The 13,535-nt window shown below is 36.2% G+C and overlaps 1 long non-coding RNA gene across 1 annotated transcript; it reads right to left on the minus strand.

Moving 5' to 3' along the window:
- Nucleotides 1-545: 545 nt before the first annotated feature.
- LOC134807585 (uncharacterized) lies at nt 546-9,597 on the minus strand. The gene is made up of 6 exons (XR_010148363.1): nt 9,518-9,597; nt 6,627-6,806; nt 6,381-6,448; nt 3,580-3,798; nt 3,121-3,322; nt 546-1,011 (listed from the first exon to the last, which is right to left on the minus strand). It is a non-coding gene; the product is annotated as an uncharacterized LOC134807585 (long non-coding RNA).
- Nucleotides 9,598-13,535: the final 3,938 nt, after the last annotated feature.

Below are 13,535 nucleotides of genomic sequence, written 5' to 3' on the forward strand. Positions count from 1 at the left end.
GTTTTACATTGAATTTTTTTAAAAGTAGAAGCTTTGAAGTCAGACAGATCCAACCAACCCAGGGTCTGCCATTTATTAGTATTATGATCCCACATATATCACTTAACCTCTCTAAGCCATAGAAATATCCTCTGGAATATGAGGATGATAATAGTATCTACCTCATATGGTTGTTGTTTGAATTAAAAGAGCTGGCACACTTAGTGCTCAATACATTTAGCAATCTGTACTACTATCATTATAAAGGAAAAGAGGAAAAGGAGACAAAAAAGAAAAGCTAAATTTCACATATGAGACTGGATTCCATGGGATATCACAAAAAAGGACACCTTGGAAGCTTGTGGGAAGAATGAAAGCATACTGCATAAGGTTGAGAATAGAGTCAGTATAACCTGATGGTTTAAATTACAGGCTCCTGAAGCTAGGTTACCTGAGCTTGAATCTAGGCTCTGCTACTTACTAGGTCTAAGTTCCTTAGCCTCTATATAGTAAGTTTGAATATTAATGCCTACTTCATATAGTTTTTGCAAAGAAGGACTTTGGAGTGCAAAGAAAAATAATGACTTTATTTTAGAATTATTTAAAATACCAGTAGAACATTTACCACTGAGCTGGAATAACACCAGTGAGTTTGATTCCCAGTGATATTTTTAACTTGGCTGGGACAGTCTCATCATTTATGTCTCTGTTTAAAAGTCATATAGTTCAAGAAGCCTTCCTAACTGATCTAAAGTAGTTTATTTGTTTCCCAGGGCTTCTATAACAAATTAATACAAATTGGGTGGTTTAAAACAATGGAAACTTACTCTCTCACAGTTCTAGAGGCTGGAAGTCCAAAATCAAGATGTGGCAGAATCATGCTTTCCAAAGGCTCTAGAAAGTCCTTTCTTGCCTCTTCTAGCTTCTAGTAGTTGCTGGCAATTTTTGGTGTTCCTTGGCTTGTAGATGCATCACTCCATTCTGCCTCCATTTTCATATGGCATTCTCCCTTGTGTGTCTGTGTCTCTATTTCTGTTTTTATAAGGATACCAATCATTGGATTAGGGCCAATCCTAACCCAATATGACCTCCTCTTAACTAATTATATTGGCAAAGACCCCACTTCTAATAAAGCCACATTCTGAGGTTCTGGGTGAACAAGAATTTTGAGGGAACATTATTCAATCCAATACAAGTAACTTTTGCCAAAAAGACCAAAATAAAGTAGTTCCCTAACAAACTGTATGTATTGTTTATCAAAAATACAGATTTTCGGCCGGATGTGGTCACACCTGTAATCTCAGCACTTTGGGAGGCCGAGGCAGGTGGATCACCTGAGGTCAGGAGTTCGAGACCAGCCTGACTAACATGGTGAAACCCCGTCTCTACTAAAAGTACAAAAATTAGCTGGGCATAGTGGTGGGCGCCTGTAATCCCAGCTACTAGGGAGGCTGAGGCAGAAGAATCGCTTGAACCCGGGAGGCGGAGGTTGCAGTGAGCCAAGATTGCGCCTTTGCACTCCAGCCTGAGGGATAGAGCGAGGCTCTGTCTCAAAACAAACAAACAAACAAACAAAAAAACACATTTTCTTTATAGCACAAATTGATTTTTTTTTCACTTCTTTATTATCTGTCTCTTCCAGACAGATTCTAGACTTCTTGAAGTTAGGAATCAGTATAGTGCCTGGCATTTACTTGAAGTTCAAAAATCATTTGATAGAATAAATTTATTGATTCTGGCTGGGAGAAACGAGGAAAGATAATTCAGTATAACATAAAAGTGAGCCATTGCCCCAGAAACTGTTTCCCCCTTTCAAATCACTTTTTTTTTTTTTTTTTTTTTGACATGGAGTCTCGCACTGTCACCCAGGCTGGTGTGCAGGGGTGCGACCTCAGCTCGCTGCAGCTTCCACCTCCTGGGTTCAAGCGATTCTCCTGCCTCAGCCTCCCGAGTAGCTGGGACTACAGGTGCACACCACCATGCCCAGCTAATTTTTGTTGGCCAGGCTGGTCTCAAACTCCTGACCTCGTGATCCGCCCACCTTGGCCACCCAAAGTGCTAGGATTACAGGTGTGAGCCACCATGCCCAGTCCAAATCACATTTTTTAGATAACCAAAATAAATCAGTTGAATATTTAAAAAGTAAGCCAATCAACCAAGTGTTCCAGCCACAACATGGCCTATTAAATGACATTCTGAATTCTGGAATTTGTAAATTTTTCTTCCGACGTTACATGGAGAATTAGAGGAGAGAACTGGGTAGGGAGCAAATAGAGCTACATCCCCCCATCTTTCACTTGTACCCCCACTTCAACCATTTTCACTTGTTTTATGTAGCCTTCTGTGGGGGAAAAATAACTTTTTTTTTTTCAACTTTGAAAATCACTAATGTAAAGACAACAAGCAAACATCTCACCAGATTTTCTTCTCTTAAATATTTTGTCTAAGTAGATATTCTCTTACAGTTAAAACAGTTAATTACTATATAGCACTGTCTTCCTGATAATGAGAGCTAATTTATATCCTTATACTTACCTTGGGCTATTTAGTGTTTTAAAAGTAAAGCAGTCATGTGGTTGATGGTGGTTGGTTGGTTGTTTTGTTGTTGTTGTTGTTTACATTTTAACTACTATAACTGCTTACAATCAACATTACAGATGTGTCAATCTGCTCTAATGCTTGGATCCCAATCTCTTAAGCAGCACAGTATGGTTAAAAGACTATGGGCTTTGAAGTCAGAAAGAACTGGGCTTGAAATTATCTTTGTCACTTCCTACTTGTGATACTAAGTAAATCACTTCTCTTAGTTTCTTTGCTTGCAAAGTAAGGATAATATCTATTTCACAGGATTATTATGACAATTATATGCACAAATTATACAAAAGCACCTCACACACAGCAGGTATCAAATAAATGTTGGTTTCAAAATATTTTTCAAGGATATGTTATAGCATTTTCCTAATTTCAACTTTCTCATGTTGAAGAAGTCTATTATTCTATTTATTAGTTAGTAAAGTTAAAATTTTGCTGATAATGTTGCTTTCCATATATGCCTAATTGAAAGTTATCTCAAATTGGTAAGTGGCTAAAGTTCTTTCTAAAAACATAATTCAAAAAGTTCAAATAATAGATTATTTATACCTCAAGGAATATATATTTCCAATCTTGGTTTACACATGACTTTTTGAAACTGGAATAAACCTCATGAGTGGGCATAATGCCCTATAAACAGATGGATGTGAATGCTCAGGTGCCAGAAATCCAACATGGCCACAGCTGATGGAGAATGTTAAAATAGTGACAGTTCTTGCAACTGGTCATCTGTTCCTGGTAATAACTAAGTCTATCAGAAATAGAAAACAAATTCCAAAATACATGAATGTTTATTTAGTCTTCAGTAGGAATTTATATATAGTTCATATTCAAATATTTTTGGCACCCTTTAAAATCTATCAATATGCATCTGATATAATCTTTTCTTTCTACGGTTATAGATGGGAAAAAACCCAATGTACACTGTACCCAATGTGTAGACTTTTATCCTTCATCCAGCCCCCACCCTTCCCCACTAGTCCCCAAAGTCCATTGTATCATTCTTACTCCTTTGTGTCCTCATAGCTTAGCTCCCACTTTTAAGAGCTCCCACTTATAAGTGAGAACATACGATGTTTGTTCTCACTGAGTTACTTCACTTAGAATAATGGTCTCCGACTCCATCCAGGTTGCTGGGAATTCCATTATTTTGTTCCGTTTTATGGCTGAGTAGTATTCCAAAAAACCTATCCACATAACCAAACACCACCTGTTCCATAAAAACTACTGAAATAATAAAAAAAAGAAAAAAGTAATTCTTTGATTAAAAATAAACACAATGAAAAAATAAATATGATGAAAAAATTGTTTAAATAGGCAGAGATTCCTAAGTAATACAGTGACCACATTTTCAAAGATATAGCAATGCAGATGTTCATTTAAGTGGTATTTATAATACAGAAAAACTGGAAAATGTATAAATGGCCAACAATAGAATACTGGATAAACTGTTCTATCTATAAAATGGCTAAATTATGCTATATCCAAACTACATTATTCAGCCACTAATACTATGGTGTGAGAAAATATTTAAAGAAATAGGAAATTATCACAATATATAAAAATACATATAATGGGTAACAAAATGATTTTTGTATGATCACATTTGAATAAATATAAGCTACATACACACATACATTTAGAAAAAGTGAAAGACTATCCATCAAATGTTTAGAGCGAGGTTCTGAGTGATTTTTACTTTTTCACTTACCTATATTTTCAAACATTTTACTATGAAAGTATATATCACAAATAATTATAAAAACAGTACTTCAGTCAATGATAAGCTAAATGGATTTAATGGCTCTTTATTCTACATTCAGAAGCTGACTGCTTCTCACCACCACCTCTGTTACTGCTCTGTTTCAAGTCATTATCTCCTTTTACCTGGAATATTCCTACAGTATCCTACCTGGCCTTCCTCCTGCTTCTGCTTCTTGCCCCAATTCAGTTAGCTCTTCTTAATAAAATAGATCATGTCACCTCTCTACTTCAAGTCCTCCAAAGGCTTATTTCACTTAGAGTAAAAATCAAAATTACCAAAATAGCTTAGAGTGACTTATGATTGGAACTCTCTACTCTTCTTCATTGGACTCCTTCTACTCTCACCTCATTACATCTTTTACTTCGTCTCCTAGTGAGCTTCCACTTTGCACACTACTTTCCAGCCTCATTGGTCTTCATGCTGGACCTTGAACACACCGGGGTTTTGCATGTGCAACTCCCTTTGCCTGAAATGCTCCTCCCTGGATATTCAATGGCTTGTACTTTTCTTCCTCCAGGTTTCTATGTAGTTGTCTTTTCAGACTTTCTTTTTATCGGATTTAGTATTATAATCCTCCATGCTCCTACCTCTACCCAGACTCCTTACATTCCTTCTTTGCTTTATCTTTCTCCCATAGTACCTAACCACATCTAACATACCAAAATTTTACTTGTGATTTTTCTATTGCCTGCCTCACTCTCTCTAGGGTTTAAACCCTCTGAGGCAAGGGTTAGGGTATCTCCATCTGTTAAACAGTAGATTGCTAGAGAGAACGTAGTGTGAAAAGAGATTTCATTCAGCGATCCAGTTTCTGAAGGGCAACAGTAAGTTGTAAAGTCCAAGGGAGCAATTTAGGAAGGCTGAAACTTAAGTTCTGCATTTTAAATTTATTTCACAACAAACTGTCACAGTGAAAATCGTCATGCCTATTTATCAATTTCATCCACTAGTTAGGTAGCTAACCTAAAAGTCAAAATCAGAAATTTAAAAAAACTTTAGCTTAGCTCTCTTAACTGTCATAAAGTTTTTAAGGACAGAAGGGCAATTAAATCTGTTATAATAGATTGGGTTGAAAGGTTCTTGGTCAAATTCCACTTTCCACATTATAACAATATGTAAACTGAATAAGCTCGATTAACCACACTGCAATTTAGTTGCTATACTTTTTAGGTTTTAAAGTCACAAGCTTGTCTGACAAATGTGAAATGTGGTGTTTTTTCCCTAGTTCTTTGTCTAATGATTATTAATGATCAGGACAATGAAGCAAGTCCTTGGCATAACACTGGGTTCCCTCAGTAAAGCATATTTTTTTTTATTAGTGAGGCCAAAATAATGTTCTACTAAAACTATGATAACTTCAACCTGATGCCATTCACATAGAAAATAAGACCAAAAACTGATAATTTTTTCTCCTTAGAGAGTCTGAATTTTTGTTATTTAGAAAAATATTAAAAATATGGTTTAACTAGGACTAATGTATGAATTTTTAACATAGCTATACATTTTAACTTGCATTAGGAGAAAACAGCTAATAACTCTTTATGATTACAATATCAAATAATTTTCCAAGTAAAACCTTAATAAGCATACATACTCTTAAGAGTTCTCATAGGAGACAAAACTAGAAGTTCTGTTAGTTAAAGTAATAGACTTTTAAGATTTTCATTATTTGCTTGCACTTCTTATTTAGAGGATCTGCTTCATAGGCATGCAACCTGTGCAGTAAGTAGCACAGGGCACCATGTTTGGTTATATTATTAGATTAACTGCTTGGTATCCTTTTCAAAGTAGCGATCACTGGACTTTGAGAAGATCATGTATCAAACAAGTAAATTTCAGCTCTGCCCAAAGGTGACACTTCAATCATGGTTAGTTTTTCCTAACAAGTGACAACACTGACCTGTTCAAACTTGTTAGGAAAAACTGAAGAAGCGCAGTGTCCACAGCTCAGATAACTCTGCATCAAGTTAATCTTTTTCCAACTTTCTGTAATAATTCTGGTCAAAGTAGTTGGATTGCTAGGCCTTGATAACTTGTACAATACCTTAATTCTCTAAGATTAGAGTCTATCCTCTCACCCAACTCCTAATCTCCTCTGGAACTGGATTATTCCTGCAAGAAATAAAGTAGTCATCAGGGATAAGGACCTAAAGTGAGTAGAGAGTGGGTGCTAAAGATTAACCTGTGAGTTTTTCCGAAGGACATCTTAAACATAACTGAATCTTACACATGATCTAAGATAAGTAGGATGAGGATATGTATTTTTGGGTAGAACCAGATAATATGTTACCTTAGTTGTTGCAAGTTGAAGTCTATCAAAGAGCAGAGTTCTCATGGCTGCTTTTAAAGTACAATAATCATATTTTGATGGCCAGAACTGCTGCACTGCTACATTTAACCTTTTGTGCAGATTAGAGGGGATATAAGTAAATGGAAGTCCTTTGAATTGCTTCTCTTTTGAATTTTCAGACTGTACAGATATAAAAGCAAAATATTTTGGTGTCAATATAAAACAAAAACATTTTAGGTTTAAATTTATTTCTATATGATCAACTTTTTATATGTACAAGCTGGTTATTGCCGCTTTGGCTACATAATTTTTCAGGTAATAGAACCTTAACCACCAAAGACAGAGGAGGGATGATGGAAAGCCTTTTTTTTCTCTATCTCAGGGAGGTAGACTAAATAAACCCTTTCAATTTTAAAAAGATTTCAATTTTAGTATAGCATAATTTTGTATACTATACTATATCTATATTTAGATATAGACAGGTAGATATCTAGATAAAACATAACTTTGAGTTTTACAAGTATAGTGGAAGAATTACTTTGGGAAACAATCATTATGCTAACTGATAAGAATTGGATCTTTGTCCTTGGAAAATGTATGGTCTATTTTTGGAAGCTAAAACAGACACAAGACAACACATACTATTAGGTTGGTTTTTGCCATTAAAAAAGTAATTGCAAAAACCGCAATTGCTTTTGCACCAAACTAATAAGTGTCACATAGGTAATACAAAAGTAAATTCAGAAGACAGAAGGAGACACTGTAGACAGGATTTGAAAGGAAGGGTTTTATGAAGAAAAAAAGTTATTTTTTTTAAAGCAAATCAAACCTATTACTTCCAGGTTAGTAAAAGAAGTACAAAAAGTATATAAGCTTATGGAACATTTATGATCTTTTTAGTAAAATATTGTATCTAAAGTTACAAACAGTTACCTGTTATTTAACATCGATTCAAAAATAAAAACAGAACACAATTTGAAAATGGAAAGGAAATACAGTTACAATACCTAGATGCCTGGTTGTAATTGTGTGGTTACTTTTTTTAAAAGTCATGCTTTTAGAAACATAAAGATTAGAAGATTCTACTCTGCAGAATAACAAATATATGTAGATTAATAATGTTAACTTTAAACACCTTTGTAATAAAGTCAGTGATATCTGGAAGGCAGATGGAATGAAGCAAAAATAAAAGAATTGAAAGTATTCTAATTTTATTGAATAAACTCATAAAAGTCAATTTTTCTAACTACACATACCAACATACCACACTTGTTAGCTCTGCACTCAATTTATAGCATGCAGTGAGTAATCTACCATGTCTTCCAACTTATCTTAAATTATTATTTTGGATTTCTAACATGTCTTCAAGAACACCATTATCTTTTAACTGGAAAGCATAAAGTATATTTGTAGTGTGACCTACACATGCCAGTATATAAAAATATATGTTTTCTAATCATAAGTTAGTTTTCAGTGCCTTTAAAAATAGTAGTTCTTGGCTGGGTGTGGTGGCTCACGCATGTAATCCCAGCACTTTGGGAGGCCAAGGTGGGCGGATCACTAGAGGTCAAGAGCTCAAGAGCTCAAGAGCAGTCTGGCCAACAAGGTGAAACTCCGTCTCTACTAAAAATACAAAAAAATTAGCTGAGCATGGTGGCGCACGCCTGTAATTCCAGCTACTGGGGGAGGTTGAGGCAGGAGAATTGCTTGAACCCGGGAAATGGAGGTTGCAGTGAGCTGAGATCGTGCCACTGCACTCCAGACTGGGTGACGAAGCAAGACTCCATCTCAAAAAAAAAAAAAAAAAAAAAAAAGGTAGTTCTTCACACTTTCAGATGATAAAAATTTAAAATCATATATATGTCATATATATATAAATCATGTATGTATATATGTATGTGTGCATGTGTGTATAGTAGTGGCTACCTATGTAAATAAAAAATAACGTCACGTATTCAAGTAAATTATATACAGTGATGGTGTATCATAGCTACTCTATTTTTTTTTTTGCTAAAAAAATAGTAAGAGTTGGAAAAAAGATAGTAACTTTCTTGGAGGCAAAAGCGTATGTAGATATGTATGAGTCAAGGAGAGCTGTTTTCTCAGACAGGCACTTGGCTAACTCCCTCAGGTCCCTGTTGTTTGCTCAGGTCTAACCTAATTGAGGGCCACTCTGCTAGCATACTTATTAATGGAAGCTGTTCTTCTCCAAGTAATTAGTACCTCCCTTTCTCTGGCCTACCTACCCCATTACAGCACAAATCACCTTCTAACACAGTATATAATTTATTATGTTTATTGCTTATTGTCTGCATTTTCCTGCTAGAATGCAATCTCCAGGTAGCCAGGGTTCATTATTTTATTCAATTGTATATAGCAAAAACCTAGAATAAAGCCTTGAAGTACAGCAATTACTCAATAAAGATCTGTTGAATCAAAATGAAATGAGTAAGACCAGAAGCAACAACCAGATTTTATGAAGATATTACTGTACATAACAATATGCTATTTTTTTGTAAAGGCAAGTTAATTGTATTTCTCGGATGGGGTTGTTCAGAATATACAAAAAATACTGTCCTTAAGAAATATTAAATTCATAGTCTGACACCTAAATCATATGTACATCAACATGCACTTGATGCAACCTCATTTCCTGCAGATCTTTTGCTTCTGTTACCTGCTCAGAGATGTCTTCACTGACTTTATCTAAAAGAGCACACCATCCCCTTATCATTCTCTAGCTCTTATTTCCTTGATAGTTCTAATCACTGCATATTATATTGAATATTTATTGTTTATCTCCTCCATAAAAACAGGAACCTTATCTGCCTTCCTTACTGCTCTACTTTCCCTGTATTTGGATGAGTGCCTGGTACACAGTAAATACTTACCAGCATGAATGCACTGGGAATTTGCATGGACCCATGTTGTCCTTCATATAAAAGAATGATCTAATTGTTTGTATCCAGATCTGAAGTTGGAAAGCAATCACTTGTATTATTCCCTCACCAATAAAACAAACAAACGAAGAACAGTTCTTCATGCTTCACACCATATAGACTGAGATGGTTAAAAGGCTTGACTAGATACATGCTAGATGTTATTGCACCAAATATCAATGAAATTCAATATTCACCTGGAAGATTAAATCTTCAATCATATTAAATACAAGTTTTAGATTTACTCTGTTCTTTTTCTGGGGTTAAATTATATTCATTTAATTGATTAGAAGTGAAGATACTGATCTAAAATTCTGTGAAATTCTGTTTAATTTTAAAACTTCAGCAAGGTGAATGCTAAAAGTAAAGCAGTAGTTCAGACTCAGTTGCTCTTTCATCCCACTTTTCTGTTTAAAATATAAGACTGAGTGACAATATCTGGATTGAATGACATAGCTGTCTGTCTTTGTAATGGGTGGCAAATGCAAAGAGGAGCAAGATTTTTAAGAATAACATTCTGCAAAGGATGTTGCTTACCTAGTCTGTTCTGTCTGAACACCAGAATCTTCACTCAAACTGTTAATTGTAGATATCTTTAAAATTCTGCCCAGAATGTTTTCAATTGCAGAACTTTATAAAGTTCACCAAAGAAGTTGATAAAGACTGAAAGCACATTTTGAAATGAACTATATAATGTAAGCATACATGTTATTAAATATCTATCTGGTTTACTAAAAGTCCTGCTTCTTTTTGCATTTGCTACCCATTACAAAGACAGGCAGCTACGTCATTCAATCCTGATATTGTTACCCATAGGCAGCAAAATCATTCAATCTGGATATTGTCAGCCAGTCCAGATTTTAAACAGAAAAGTAGGATTAGAGAGCAACTGAGTCTGAACTACCACTTTAGCATTGGCTTAAGGTTTTTTTTGTTTGTTTGTTTGTTTGTTTTTAGATGGAGTCTTGCTCTTGTCACCTGGAGTGCAGGGGCGCAATCTCGGCTCACTGCAACCTCCAACTCCCTGGTTCAAGCGATTCTCCTGCCTCAGCCTCCTGAGTAGCTGAGATTACAGGCACCTATCACCACACAAGGCTAATTTTTGTATTTTTTTAGTAGAGACGGGGTTTCACCATGTTGGCCAGGCTGGTCTCGAACTTCTGATCTCAGGTGATCTGCCCGCCTCGGCCTCCCAAAGTGCTGGGATTACAGGCATGAGCCACCACGCCCAGCCCTGGCTTTACTTAAGTTTTAAAATCAAATAGAAAAAAAGAGGGGCGACTCCTTTAATTATATCCTACATAGATTCTCTGATTTTTCAGTTATTTAAAGTTATTAGAACAATCACAATATATTAAAGAATCATGTTGTTAACTTTAAAGCTTCAATCTCCAGCTCAATTCAAAGCTCTTTACACTATTCCCCTCTACTCTCCCCCGACCCCAAGTACAGAGAAAGGGGCGATTATTTTCTTACTTGACTGGGTAAGGATGCAGTCCTCATTAACTGGATTTTGATAACCTCTGCGTGACAGTATCCAAAAGCTAGATCTATAATGAGGCTTCTTTGAGGGAGCCTGCAGGGGCTTCCCATTATGTAGTTTCCTGATGTTGGTCATCTGGATTCAGTTTACTGAACCACTTTAATTTCTCTTGCTGCAGAGATTCCCTCTTGCTGAGGTCAGCGCGCATACTGACAAAAAGGCTGAAGCTCACCTACTTTCCCTGGTGTTCATACCACCCATGGGAATTTCCGTTATTCTTGACACACTAAATGATGGGCATGAAGACCACTTTCTTGCTGTCCTGGCCTCTGTTAGTCTATCATCTCTTGCAAATTCTCTTTCCTCTACTCATATAGCTCCAGGAGCTCAGCAAGTCCTCTGTCCCAGCAAACACCCAACAGAGAAAAGAAATATGCCTCTTATTTTGGTAATCCCAATCTTTGGATATAATTCTCTTCATGCAACCCCGACTCCAATTATATATTGGGAACAGTCCTGTCCACAAACTGATTCTCCAAAAGGCCTCCTTATTTTCTCTCAGGCCTACCATTTTTTTAATGAAGGGTGAGTAGGAGTGGTGGTGGTGAGGTAGTGGTGGTGGTGATAGGTATGCTTGTGACACTACTTGGCTAATACTATGGGATTATTCAGTTATTTTAACTTAGAATGTGAAGTATTTAATCATTTTATTCTCAGTTTTGGGGCATAATCATAATTACGGGGCAATGGGAAAACTCCCACTCAATATTATATTATAAATGCATCAACAAAAAAGAAAGATTCTGTTGTACCTATAGTATTATGATATCAAGTGTTAGCCAGTCCTTGCCTAATGTATTGGCAAAACCTCAGTCCTAAAAGGGTAAGAGAAATATCTTATTTGGTCCTGTTAAAAACATCTTCTGTGATACCCAATTCACATCATGTGTCAACTTTTTCAGAGAGGAGGTCTCACTAGATTGCCCAGGCTGGTCTCAAACTCCTGCACTCAAGTGATCCTCCTGCCTAGGCCTCCCTACGTGCTGGGATTAGAGGCGTGAGCAGCCACGCCTGGCCTTGTGTCAATTTCTTATAACAAAGCTGTGGTAGAGAATTCTCAATCCCTATATACAGGAACCCAAAATTCAGCCTTTCAAGTACAGTATCTCCATCAAATGTAGTTAGATAGCTTGTGGTTTTGTAAGATATTAATTAAAATCTTCAATAAAAAAGAACTAAGGTACTTAGGTACACATATATTAACACCTTAACATACCAATGGGCTGGGCACAGTGGCTCACACCTGTAATCTCAGTACTTTGGGAGGCCAAAGTGGGAGGAGTCTCAAACCCAGGAGTTTGAAAACAGCCTGGGCAATATAGGGAGACCTTGTCTCTACAAAAAAATTATTAAAAGTTAGCTGGATGTGGTGATGCATGCCTCTAGTCCCATCTGCTCTGAAGGCTGAGGTGAGTGGATCACTTGAGCCCAGGAGTTGGAGACTGCAGTGAGCTCTGATTGCGCCACACTGTACTCTAGCCTGGGTGACAGAGTGAGACCCTGTCTCAAAAACATACGGAAAAAAAAAAAAAAAAAGAAGAAAAAAAAGTAACAACCAAATTTGGCAATAATGAAACCTCTTAATTCAGAGCATTACAATGAAATCCTTTGCTTTTTAACAGAATACTTACCCGTATCTTATGGAACTAGTGTACTGAGGAATCTAGTTTAGAACCTTCCTTTCCTTTTTCTTTTTCCTTTCCCTTTTCCTTTTTTTCTTCCTTCCTTTTTCCTTCCTCTCTCCCTCCTTCATTCCCTTTTTGTAATTTTTGTTTCTATAAGGAACTAGGCAAAGCCAAGTAAATTCTTTAACTTAATTAAAGAAGTGTAATAGCTCTCTTTTGCTCCCACTCCACCATGTTGAGATGCCTGCTCACCCTTCACCTTCCACCATGATTCTAAGCTTCCTGAAGCCCTCATTAGAAGTCAGGCAGATTCTGGTACCATGCTTCCTGTACAGCCTGCAGAACTGTGATCCAATTAAATCTTTTTTTCTTATAAATTTAAAAAAAGTATAATAAATATGTCTGCTGTTGTTGGTTCATTCAAAACAGATTTTCTCTTCCCTCTGCTCTATTGTAAGTGGTGTTGTTTTTAATAAGATTCTAAGATTCCCTAGCTTTTAGCAAGAAGAGATGTTTTCAGGATAAGGCTTTCAAAAAGGTCTTCCTTACTAAGTATTTAGAAGTCCTGTGTTTTACGGTATCTTTTTGTGCCACATTATCACCTGTTTCTTCAGTGGCAGCTGCTGAGTTTGTAAAAGATCAATTGGCTGTTTCTCTGGATTTTGCCATTTAACTATTACATGCTCACTTATATGGGTTATGCTTATGAAGAGTTGTTTCCTAATTGCAGGCTGCTTCATTAGAAGGAAAAGAAGAGGTTTTGGGATAATATTCCTCCAGAATCACCTTCACCAAAGTTATG

Source organism: Pan troglodytes, chromosome 10 (assembly GCF_028858775.2).
Source record: "Pan troglodytes isolate AG18354 chromosome 10, NHGRI_mPanTro3-v2.0_pri, whole genome shotgun sequence".
Classification (NCBI taxonomy): Eukaryota; Metazoa; Chordata; class Mammalia; order Primates; family Hominidae; genus Pan; species Pan troglodytes.